Source organism: Anoplophora glabripennis, unplaced genomic scaffold (assembly GCF_000390285.2).
Source record: "Anoplophora glabripennis isolate ALB-LARVAE unplaced genomic scaffold, Agla_2.0 scaffold386, whole genome shotgun sequence".
NCBI lineage: Eukaryota > Metazoa > Arthropoda > Insecta > Coleoptera > Cerambycidae > Anoplophora > Anoplophora glabripennis.
The window spans coordinates 109,367-119,637 of NW_019416767.1; positions in this window are offsets into that span (position 1 = coordinate 109,367).

Genomic DNA, 10,271 nt, shown 5'->3' on the forward strand with positions numbered 1-10,271 from the left:
TCGTTTCAGCACAAATTTCAGTTATTCAGGACTGGAAATATTAAGACCTACATTTGACAATCTTCTTCTTCTTCTTCTTCTTCTTCATCTAGTGGTTGGTCCTTTAAAAGTCCCATAGCACTGCGGCCTAATTAGGCCTATTGTGCGTCCCACTACTAGTCCTATTCAGCAAGTAGATTTGTCCTTTTTACAAAGTCCAAAAGCTTCCTTGCTGACACTTCTCTCAGTTCCTTGGGTTCCAAATAGGGTCTCCCAAGGGGCGCCATTCTGCTACGTGCAAATCCCGGGCACTCGCCCAGGATATGCAGAGAAGTTTCATCCGCCGATTCACATCCTCGGCAGACGGACTGTCTACAAGCTTTAGTCTATGTAGATGTTTCCTAAAGTGACAGTGTCCCGTTATGAGTCCTGTCACTCTCCTGAGCCGGATTCTATTCAAGCTCAGTAACTCATTCGCTCTTCCATTCGAAGGATACTCCATAAGCTCCTTGGAATGGCTATGTCCTGGCCTTGAAGTCCAGTATTTCCTATGTTCTGTCTCAGTCCATTTGCCTAAGCCCGCCTGACCACACTGGAAGATGTGCCACAGAAGGGCTCCGGGCCAATGAACTCCGCTTTTTCATTTCCACAAATGCCTTTGTGCCCTGGCACCCAACACAGTCTGACTGTATTGTTGGTGGCCAGTTCAGTCAGCATTTGTAAACAATCCCACACCAGTTTTGAACTTACCTTGTGTTCGGCTAAAGCTTTAATTGCAGCTTGACTATCAGAGAATATATATATGAATCTACGTCTATAACCTCTACGTACATTCTCTGCCAGACACGCCATTATCGCGAAGATTTCTGCTTGGAATACAGTAGGGAACTCCCCCAGACTGTAGCTTGCACTCCATCTGGGTCTGAGTCCATATATTCCTGCACCCGTCCCTCTGGTCATTTTGGAGCCATCTGTAAACCATACTAGGCTCCACCTTTCCAGGGTATTAAACCTTTCCTCCCACTTGCTTTGATCCTCTATTCGAGTCTCAAATGGCTTGTGGAAGTGAAACCTTGGAACCATCACGTCAGATACCATCCCAAAAATTGGTTCCGATATAGATGTGTCTATGATCCTGGAATGGGAACCACCCCTCCAGTCATTGTTATTCCTGAGTCGATATGCTGCTAGCCGCGCTTCTCTTTCCACCACTATATGCAGCGGTGGTAGATTTAGCATGACTTCTAGTGCAGCTGTCGGGGTCGATGCCGTCGCCCCCGTTACATCTAAACAGGCCAATCTCTGAATTCTATTCAGTTTCTCCCTCGCTGTGGTCTGTTGTGTTTTTTGCCACCATACCACAGCGCCGTAAAGAATCCTAGGTCTTACTATCGACGTATACAACCAGTATGACATCTTTGGTTTCAGTCCCCAGGTGCTCCCAATAAGGCGACGGCATACACACAATGTCTGCTTCGCCTTACTCACCACTTTTTCCAAGTGCGCATTACAGGTAAGCTTATTATCCAGTATCACTCCTAGATATTTTACTTCCCTAGAAAGCCTAATGCTCCTCTCCCCTATTATAGGTTCAGAGAGTCCCATTAAATTCCTTCTCCTGGTGAAGGCTACTACGACCGTTTTGTCAGGGTTTACTGACAGTGCCTGCCCCTTACACCAGTCATCTATCCAATTCAAAGCCTCTTTCATGAGTTCTGACAATCTTAGAAGACGAATACCTTTTTTCTCAAATGGAATTACCCAACTTAATTGGTATTGTTGAATGCCAAATTAAATGTACTTTCGATTGATGTAACGTTTGCCATATTTATCAGTTTTCGAGAAAAATTCGGTTTTATCTAAACATTCCACAAAAAGAAGTTAATTAATCAATCCAGAAACTAGAAGTTAACTTAGAAATAATGAAAATAAAGTTTTTAACTGATATTTTAATGGTTATTTATTGTATAAGTGTTTTAAGTAGCATTTTATCCACGAAAGAATGTTTAAACACGAGAATGTAGTGCGAGCATTTAATATTCTTAAGTGGATAAAAGGCGATTAAAACACGAATGCAAAACAACGTTTTATCCATAATCACATAACAATCATATTTGTGGAATCGGAATTATTGGAATTTAATTAAAAAATATTCGCACGACTTGATATTTCTTACTAGTACTCAATGAAACGTGGTAGGTTTTGTTATACCTACTGGTTGCTATGGTAAGTTCTTATGGTACGTTGTTTATTATCAATTATTTAATCTTAATTTGGTAAAAATGCAAGAAAGTAATTGTGTTCCTGTGGCTGTTTTTGAAGAAGCTCAATAAGCAATTTTCCATTTATTACTAGCGAAATCCAGGGAAATTATGAAAGATCCAGTTCTCCGAATTTAACGAATGGAGGGAAAAACGCAGAGTAATGACAATAAATGATCATATGAAGAAGTCATGTATCGTATTTTTTAAATTTGAAGGAAAATATGCAAGTTCAAGGTCTACAAAAATATAGATATTGGAAAATATAACAAGCTTACTGCTTATTTGAAGAGTGAATCGAGAGGATACAATGCAAAAAAAGCTGCAGTATTGGAAAGAATACATATTGAAGAATTTTTGACTTGGGCTTCCGAAAAAGAATATTTAATGGTTAAGGTAATACCTCTTTACCTTTTATATCTTGTTAGGAATATAGTGAATTTTAAATTATTTTAGGTTGCACTAATAATGGGGGTTTTTGGTGCCTGCCGATGTTGCGAATTGACAAATTTGAAAATTAGTGACGTACAGGACGTTTGCAGTTACCTACTTGTTTCAGTACCTGACACCAAGAGGGCATTTCAAGAAAATTTACAATTATAGAAGAAGGATTTTGCGTGAATGCTGTTGAAATATCAGAAAATATATTTCTCTGCGCACAATTCGCCTAACACAAGACAGATTCCTTTTAAGATACATCAATCAAAAATGCACTTCTCAGCCTGTTGGAATCAACACATCGGCGAAGGTACCCTCAATAGTTGCTTCATTCCTGAATATCGCAAATCCAGAAGCAAGGCCATTGTATGAGGCGCACTTCAACAACTTTATTAGCCAATAAAGGTGCTGATCTTGCAATCATCAAACTACATTGTGGATCGAAGAGCTCCTCTGTAGCAGAAATTAATGTTGAGAAATCTATATCTAACAAGCTTGATATGCAAGGAAAATCCAAGGAAAATATAGCTGTTCCTTACAAGAAGTGACATCCGCAACTTCTGCAAATTCTTCACAAACTTCGTCAGATGTTATGCGTTCCGAAAATGATGGCAACAATGCTACAAGTGTTGTTATTAACGGAAGGGAAGTTAAATGTGATAAAACAAAAAACGAAATGTCTATTACTAAAAATGTAAATGTAATAAGTAAATAAATTAAATTTGATTGTTATAGGTTTATTATTTTTTCGTTATTCTACTAGTGAAATAAAGTTACTTTATTCCACTAGTGAATAAAGTATCACTTTAGACGGTTCATATGTGTGGATAAAAGTCCGATTATAAGGTAATTGTGGATAAAACAATTACGGTAATAATAATCAAATTATTGACAAAATGTCAAACTGGCTATCGCAGTCTACTATGTAACCGCATTTTATTCTAATAAGTGTGTTCTCATTTCGTTTTTTAAGTTTCACTCCAAAACCGGGCTTTTTTCTAAAAACATAAGAGAGTACTTGGTAAATTGTAAAAAAACTGAAAGACGAATCCGAAAATATCATGATTGTTACCGTAAAACAGTGGCGTACTATTTTATTTAGAAAAATATGCCACCTATACTCTGTATCTCCGCCACTGGAGCATCTAAACTTTAGGAAAAGCTCTCAGATTGTGGATAATGTTTACATAATACATGTGCCCAATTTAAAATTATTTTACTTACTAGTTTTTAAATTATTTAAAAATAAATTAAAAATATTTTTTGAAGTTTAACACTCTGTATCTTTTTAACGAAGCGTCCTAGATAAAAACTTTATACGAAAGACTCCCCCTAAAATTCATCAAAGAATGCAATGTTTCATTTTTGATCACCGTTTGTGAATCATCTTGTATTTCTAGACATTTAATAATGTGTATATTCCAATTGAAAATAAATGTCTCAGTTCTGCACACCCTGCATATATTTTAGTCTAATGTTTTAGTTATTTAATATTTCACAAATGTGGTTTTTGTACTGTCGCATTGCACAGTTATTAATGTTAAATATGAGCAAGGCTAGGAATTTCCCAGGAGTACAGTTACGTAGCGTTGTACACTGTTCCCCAACGTAAATATTTGAAAGGAATAAGGATGTTAAACTGTGACTGGAATTAATGTTACACAGCCTGGAATGACGACAAGGCGGAAACTGATTAACATTGTACCCGTATAATTAAATTAACTATCAGTTCTGGCACTATCTAATCATTGACTCCTGAGAAGCTGATGTCTTATAAGATCTATTACCAACGGGAAAATGGCAAGAATCGAAATTTTCTCTGCCAGTCGATAATTTTCAGTACAGAATGTAAACATAGTTTGAAAGTAAAATAGAAACGTGGATTTGTTTTAAACCATATAAGTTCGAAAAGATTTGTTATGATTAAAATTACATTTCAGTTTAATTATATTGAACACTTTTTTTCTTTTCGGGTAGTTTATATCAGGAATATTTATAGAAGCTTAAATGATTTTCATTGCCATTTATATATTCTGTAAATAATTTTTTTATCTACAAAATTTGGTATTTATAGATAAAGGAGGCGGTTTTTCAGTTCAATGTAAGAAAAAGGATTTGTATGAAATATGTCTTAAATGACATTGTTAGATTTACATCGAAAGAATCGCGAGAGAAGAAATACATTTATTAGGCTACATTTTTAATCTATGAAATTATTTTTAACAAAATAATTAATAATTTAGTAGGTACTGCCTTCTATTTATTTCATATTTAAAAAACATTTGATGTACAAATGTTGTTTTATAAAATATAAAATTTTAATAAAGCTTATTATTGTCTTTAAAAATAGATATTTTCATATTTTTAACACTTAATTGTTATGTCACTCCAAAAAACTCAATTTCCTAATAAGGAATACAGTTCCTTTTCAAATCTACATTGATTTACGCGGTTTACATTCTAGGTCAAGTGACTTAGGGCAAATGGCTCCCACTTTTGCTGTTCATGTTGGAACAACTACAATGCGCAAAAAGTCGGCTTTGACTTCATCTATATACCTACTATTAGATCTAGAGTGCTAGATATTTTTTTATAAAATTCAAATAATTGACTGTCTCATTTCCTTATATTATGTGTCCTCTGGTAGTAAAGATTTTTGATTTTTTCACTCGATGTCCAATATTTTTCCTCTTACGAAAATCAATAAATGCAGCATATTTTGAAATATCAACAGCTTTATGCAAAAACAGGGCTTTGAGTATAGACTATTCAGCCTATAAGCTTCCTGATGATTTTAGGGTTTCATTTCTTGAAACAAAATAGACTAGCATTATATTTTCCGTGATACTTTCAAAATTTTCCTTGTTACACCACGCAAGATTTTCTCATTTCTCTTTGGATTTCTCGGGAATTATGTCTGAGTATCCTACTTGCCAAACATTTTCTGAGTCGTCACTTTCTTGAATCGTAAAAAGCTTAAGTTGTGGCAAAAAATATTATCTTGGAGAAATTTCTAATGACAGCAGATGTTACTGGACAATAAATATTCGGTCTCATAGTAACCAAAGCAATTGTATATTACATACCAAGGTGGAAAGTGTTTAATTCTTGTCGAGAGAAAAGGATGGAACCATTACTCGAGACAAGAATGAAGTTTTTCACCGAGGTTTGTATACTATTTTATTTACAACTACACCTTTTAAATGTAAGTGATTGTTTTTGTAAAAAAAATTATTACATGAGAAATTAACAAAGCAAGATCCCTGTATAACCAGATTTCACATAAAAAAACTTCAAGTTGGTATTTTGATAATGGCACTAAAAAAGTCAAACATACAAACTTTAGTTTGCAAGGTTTATGCTTATTGTGCTGGCATATTTTAGCGAAATTATCAAAATCAATCTCAATCAATATCTAGATTTTGTTGTTTCAAAAATGCCAATAACTTAAAAACATCATAAACTTTATTGTACCTTGCACGACTCTTCTTAGGTACCTAATTTTCCACGATATTAACATCAGTCAATTTTATTTTATAGAGTTCGTCACTTCGACATACCTCTGCGACACCAATTATGAGTGCAACTTTTATAGGTAGTATATCATCAGGTGCATTCTTCAAAAACGCCGCGTTTTTAAATTTAAAATTAATAGTTTTTGAGTTATTTTCTATTGACTCAACTGTGTGGTAAAACAATTTTAAATTAAATAAGAAATACTTTTAAAATACCTCGAATTTCGAATAAAATCAAAGAAATATTTTTTCTAGGAATAAAATGTTGGTTACTCATAGTGAGTTTTTTTTCACAGGCTTTCTACCGTAAATATTATCAGTCATGCGATACGACACTGAGGCCACAACTTTTCGTGTAGAAATTATTAACAACACATGGATATGCAGATTTTTGTTAAAATCAGATTGTCCTTACAGTCTACATCGACTTTGGTATATCAAAATATCTAACAAGTAGGTATTTTCTTGTTTATAGTAAAATATGTATTTAGCAATTCTACCCTCATAGCAAACATGGACATCATTTGTACAGGGTGATTCACGATATTTTGACCCCCCTTTAACTTTTTTGTTCTAAGTTTATAAAAAAATGTGAAATACAAAAGTTGCACGATTTTTTATGAAGTTTTCGAAAATGATAGTAGAAAAACAAATGAAGTCCCAATAAAATGGTAGCGGATGTTAACTTTGTTAATTTAAATGGAACACCTTGTATATTTTTATATATTTGGATAGAACGTTTCCTGTCGTTATATATGGTTTGTTGGGTCCATTTATAAAAATAAGCCAGATAATATTAAAAAACGAAAAGAAGGTTTTTTTTATTAAGAAAATAATACATCTTGTAATTGTTAGACCTCTTTCAGGTATTTCTGCTTTTTTCCAATTACGAAAGGATTTGCAGATTTAGTTGTAATATATTTTGACATATCGGACATTGATACGGTCCAAAATGCGTAGGTATAGGTATTTTAGCTAAATCTCACTAATTAGATCGTGCGAGGCCTAATTACTCATGGACATTGGACAATATTATATGGTAGGTCGTGACAGCGACAGGTAGTAATATCATGATAACATTGTTATTGACTGACAGTTTGTATTATTATTTAATTAACATGGGTTACACAGAAGTAGAAAATTGAAATATTATTAGGAATTGAAATTTTCTACTTCAGTGTAACCCATGTTAATTAAATAATGATACAAACTGTCAAACAATAATAATGTTGTCATAACATCACCTGTCATATACGATTGTCCATGAGTAAATAGGCCACCCACGGCCTAATTAGTGAGATTTAAAATACCTATACGCATTTTGGACCGTATCAATGTCCGATATGTCAAAATATATTACAACTAAATCTGTAAAAATCTGTCTGTTTTTTAATATTATCTCGCTTATTGTTAGAGATGGACCCAACAAACCCTATAAGAGTATGCTCGACAGGGAACGTTCTATCCAAATATGTAAAAATATACAAGGTGTTACGTTTAAATTAACATCCGCGGCCATTTTGTTTGGACTTCATATGTTTTTCTACTATCATTTATTATTTTTTCTATATACTCTCTTCCCCATACTATAATTTCGTTATCTTCTATTTACATGCTTTCTCGTTTTAAGTAACGAAAGTTCGTTTCATACTTGGGGCAATCTAGGCAAATATTCATCTTCTGCAATTGCAGTTTTAGTTTTCTTTAAGATTGAATGTTCACTTTCAAAATGATAAGGATAGCATATTTAACGTCGTTGCAATTTTAATTTTTATTTTAGTCACGTGTTTCGTTGTGTAACACTGTCGCCGCTTTTTGATACACACTTCTGGCAGATACTTTTGTTAAAGAAGTGCATATTTCCACGATTTCGCTCACCAACATATCTGCGTTTTGCGCTCGAATGGCGAACTTTACTTGTCATACAAAATTCATGACCAGTTAAATTTGCTCGTTTACGACTAAGTATCCTGATTATTAATAGGTTGATTACAAGACTCCATATTTAAAAACACAGTGGAATAACTAAATTGTGAAAATAATACGTTTTTCCCAATAACACGCATGTGAAACGAAAGGAGGCGCTTAAGCTGGAAACTGACATATCGAAAAATGAAACTTCTTCTTTGTATACGATAAGTAAAAATAGAAATGAGCGCTTCTACCATAACAGAACATTTAAATTGCTCGCACAGGCTGTACGTATTAGTAAGAGAAAACAAGAAATTATGTTGTTATAAATAGATTAAGAACTTGTAAAAATTGTGGTTTGATTTATTTATGAGACTTACTGTCTACTATTTCGGAACTCTGATATAGTGATGTTAAGTAGGGCGCATCAGCTTTGTGAGCAACAAAATAAATAAAATAGAAAATCGAAAAATTCCCCCACTGCACAAATCACTGCCCGCCTTAACAATGACCAACATTGAAAACAAAAAAAAACACTATTTAAATTTGAGTATAAAGAACGTTTTATAATTTTTTTGTCTGTTAACATTTTCTCTACTTTTGTTTTCGCTCTATCTATAGTCAGGCAATATCTACAAAAGCTCTTTGTTCATAATCTTAAAAAAGCTTACGCGTCGGAAATTAATCCGATGCTTTTCAATAAAGTCTAACGTTGATTTATTACTTTACCGCCCACCACTGAAATCATTATCCAAGGTCTCAATGTATGGAACACCTTTACGGGTTGCAATTTACACTGAATACTTTGATTACTCTTATTCTAATTAGGTATAAGCAGTTTAGTCGAATTAGAGTTTGAACGCGAAAAAAATTATTGGCAGATATTTGATTGCACTTCATGAAGGGATATGTAGAATGATAAAATCAAAAAAGTTATAAAAAGAAGTGACAAATTTACGTGTTTTTTATTTTTATTACTGCCTACGAAAATCTAGACGACGCGACGTATCGGAATATTAGTTATTTTATGTTGTAGGCAAATGTCGTCGGAGTTTACGTAAGTGATAGGATAGGTTACAAAAAGGTTTTGCATGATTTTTGTGATGTCGATGGAATTGAAACTATGTGTGTAGCGTTTAGAATCGGGAAACTCATTTTGCTTCTGTGTGTGGTTTTACAGAATTCCTGGATAACGTATTGATATATTTATAGAATATTTGGACAATTTTTTATCTTATGTTGTACCTCAATATGATAACATAATAGTTACAGGATATATAAATATTGATCAGTTCCATCCTAATCATTTTGCAGACTGTATTTCATCATATAATGTTACACAATTAATATCGGAACCTACTAGAATTACCCAGACGTCTCAAACCCTTATAGATGTGATCTGTGTTACCAACATAGATTTGATATCGGCCTCAAGAACTATTAATACCGATTTGATATCTGATCACCGAGCAGTAGTTTGCGACCTAGTCGTGACATTTCCAAAGTATGAGACTCAAACTATTAAATGCAGAAATTATAAAACATTCAATTACGAACATTTTCTGGTGGATCTTAATCATATTTGTTGGAATAACATTTTTTATATAAACGATATCGATGGCAGTAGATTTTCTCGCGGATAATATTTTATCATTGTTTGACAAACACGCACCTTTCATTACAATACGGGTTTCCAAGCCAGTTGCACCTTGGTATACCGACGTAATTAAACAGATGAAGCATGAAAAAGATAAGGCATTGAGTCGATATAAAAGAAACCGAACTATCGAAGGCTGGATATATTACAAGTAAATACGTAATCTCCTAGTACAAGCAATAAAACGCGAAAAGGCTGCATTTTTGACATACAATGCAAATCGTATCAACAGTAAGTATATGTGGAAAGCTCTAAGGAGACTAGACATTAAACAGAACCGATCATCTGAGATTCCAATAGATTTGAGTAATGTTGAACAAATAAATAATTATTTTACCTCAGTGTATAGTACCCCTAATAGTTGCACGGAAACAGCTACGCAATATTTATCACATAAATATAATCCGGATTTGCATTTTGACTTTCAGTTGGCCGCTGTGTCAGATGTAAACGCAATTATTCATAACCTGAAATCAAATGCTTATGGAAGTGACTACATAAACGCTTATA